The sequence below is a fragment of the Triticum dicoccoides genome, chromosome 6B (assembly GCF_002162155.2).
Source record: "Triticum dicoccoides isolate Atlit2015 ecotype Zavitan chromosome 6B, WEW_v2.0, whole genome shotgun sequence".
In the NCBI taxonomy this organism is placed as follows: Eukaryota; Viridiplantae; Streptophyta; class Magnoliopsida; order Poales; family Poaceae; genus Triticum; species Triticum dicoccoides.
This window is the reverse complement of record NC_041391.1, coordinates 712,871,243-712,874,420: the sequence shown is the minus strand read 5'-3', so window position 1 is coordinate 712,874,420 and position 3,178 is coordinate 712,871,243. Positions and strand designations below refer to the sequence as shown.

At 41.3% G+C, this 3,178-nt stretch overlaps 1 long non-coding RNA gene across 1 annotated transcript; it reads right to left on the bottom strand.

Moving 5' to 3' along the window:
* Nucleotides 1–433: 433 nt before the first annotated feature.
* LOC119325723 lies at nt 434–1,252 on the bottom strand. The gene is made up of 3 exons (XR_005157654.1): nt 1,157–1,252; nt 757–843; nt 434–486 (listed from the first exon to the last, which is right to left on the bottom strand). It is a non-coding gene; the product is annotated as an uncharacterized LOC119325723 (long non-coding RNA).
* Between the last annotated feature and the right edge of the window lie 1,926 nt (nt 1,253–3,178).

Here is a 3,178-nt window from a genome sequence, read left to right as displayed (position 1 = left end):
TGGTCATTTCTTATTTATTCAAACAGTAGGAGTAGTTGCCGATGGGCATGGCCTGTTTTATTTTCTTGATGAATGAAACAATCCTTGCATGTACAACAACAAAGTTTTGAAATTTGAAGAAATTTAATAAATGCTGGAGGCACACGAATACATGTCTCTTGATTTGGAAGACAAAGCAAACGAATAGCATCTCTCAGTACGAGCGTGCATGCCTCCTACAGAGCCATTTTCTAGTTTCTAAGCATTCAACAATCATGAATTCATCCCATCTCTGAGTCTTAGACCAGAAAACAACAAAGATTAAGAAAGACAAGAGTAGCCAAAGGAAAAGGACATCAGGGACTCACCTAAGTGGTAGGTAACCCAGGAGGCAGTCATGGGAGCCCACCACCAGGGTTACGGGGCGACAAACTAGCCATCTTGTCGGCACTAGAAGAAAGGCAGCACACCACCGTCGTTGGAAACCCACCCTTCAGCTATGATCTCCTATAATATTAAAAGAACCGAGTCACATATGTGCATATGTGCATTCTACTCATACGCCATCATAGATCAAATGATTATCATATCAGTTCGACAATTCAATCTGCAATCATGTTGCTAACTTCTATTGTTTTGCTACTTATATTCATAAAAAAAGCCACCCCTACTTACATATCTTTCAGTACTATAAAAAAGAAATGTATATGACATTTATTCATTTCAAGTGGGCACACAGAGCATGAGATGGAGCATAGGAGAGTAATAGTGGCATACCTATGTTTATCTTTCTAGTGTGCTTTCATATTTGTGTCAACGATGAATCAATGACGTATCACAAACCAATCCTTCAGATCAAAGCACCTGCTAGAAAATCAAACGTGTGTACTGAGCCATCAGAAATCATCCTCGAACTAACAATGCAGTAATTGGATTTGAAATTCACACCACAACTAACCGAAGGTGTGTTGTTCAAGGGAAAATCACAATTCAGTGGGGGCACATGTTAGGATCGAGTTAGTATCGAGACCTATGTTGGCCAAGTAAAGATTCATTTATACATAGAACCCTCCGAGGTCTTACCGGGAAACATGCCAAGTGTAAAATGTAAAGAGTAGTGTAGAAACCTAACAATGAATCGCCAAGGGCAATACAGAGAAGCCAGACTAAATATTACCAAAATCGAGTCAAATTAACCTATATATCTGAGGGGTACTCTCCAACGATCATAGCTTGTTTATCAAATGTGATCAATATGTGCGCGATAGTCTAGTCGAATCAGTGCTCGACGACCAGCATCAAGGAGGCCACATGGCAGAGCATGCCATTGAGGTCTGGAATCAAGAACACGAATAGTACTAGTATTAGTCACTACCAACATTAACATGGTGAAGAACTGAAATTAGACGGACAAAGGGAACAAGCTGAGCAAGCTAGAGTCAGTGAATTACCTAATGTGATCCAACTCCATGATGGTGAGCGGCTCGGCCGCGAATGCCAAATATGTGTAGCTTCTCGACAGCATTAAATGTGCAAGCACAACCACTGCAATACAAAATAAACCCTTATAGATGCTATCTTCAAATCTGTCCAGATTAATGGAATTGATTCGATTTATTTAAACTGTATGCTAACTATTGGATTTCCTGGATCAAACAGATGTAGCAGCTTACATAGTCCCATGAGTAAAAACAATGACAGGCATTGCATATTCTTCACAATATAGAATCCTGACTAGACATACTCATTTCCAAAATAAAACAAAAAAATCGAGAAAGCAACAAGTCAGACCGACTTTTCTCCTGTTTTTGCAGCTACGGCTACTGACTAGACCTGAACCTTGAGAACAAGGTTGTTTTACTGACCATATTGTACTACTAGATTTTTCCTGACCATATTATATGTGTACATGTGAACCAGATAGATATTGCTTGTAGGAGTACACCATAACAGGGCCTACTGAGATAACTTTAATAGCCAGACCTACCGAGACATTTGTTGGGCGAACTTTTTAAAGACCAAATGCAAAAAAGCAATCCAAGTTTGTGTGTGTGTGAGTCTCTCTCTCTCTCTCTCTTAAACAATATTACTACTCTCTTTTTGCATCCGTTCCATCCATCCATGTGTGTACAAGTGAACTGGGGGAAATTATGGACCATAAGAACAGAACAACATGAAGCCATGGGTGGGAAAGGTTTAATTATCACCATGCTGGACACGGTGTACACCATCGATTGACGACCACCAGAAGGTAGATGACGCATTCAGTAAGGACAGAAGGTTGCTTGCCGACCACCACAACCAGATGTATGTGCACCATGCCTGAAGTAGCTACATCGAACCCCTGTCCAGAAGCACGCTCGTGAAGAAGGGGAACAGGCGGTACAGCAGCTGGGAGGGAGAGAATCCCAGGACCGAGATCCGGCGCGGACGAGGAAGAGCAGCGTCGGAGGGATCAATTGAATAGCTGGTTAAAATAACAGGAGATATCAGGTCAGCTAGTTGGTGCAACATATTTAATACAGAAAAATGAGATATTTGAAATCTCAACATGCCCTGTTTCGACATATTTGGATTGAACATGTTCAGGCTAAGAATTTATGTTGGATGTGTAAGTTAAATGGCAATAAACCACTACAATTGCAGTGTGAGTTATCTTTTTTCAAAAGAGATTACGGGAAACTTATAACACAGAGAATGGAAAGAAGACGCGTATATACACACTCAATGGCGTTCGAAACTGAAGCATTCAGCAACCGCTCACACTCGTCCTTACCCTTGTCCACAGCACTCAATGGAATCCACCGTAGAGGTTACTGAGCATCGCCATCCGCTCTATCTCACCTCACTCCTTATTATGGACCTATTAGTGGAGTGTGTATATGCAGCAAAACTGTGTTTGTTGCCACGATATGACTTCACCTGTCCAACATGCGCATACACATTTTGCATGCAGTGATTGCTTCCGGGTAAAGTTTCTTAGGTTTGGGTAAGCAACCAAGCAGCAATTGATCCCAATGCACGCATTTGCTAGTTTTTCTCTAACATTTGCACCTTAGTTTCAAGTGTGAGAAACACGTGATGTCTGTGTCACGACGAAAATTTTGCTTCAGGACAAAATCTTTGGGACTTTAAAGCAGTAGTACTACTTACATTTGTGGCCTTCTCCTTGGCGTTGTGGTGAGCGTCTTGTTGCGTG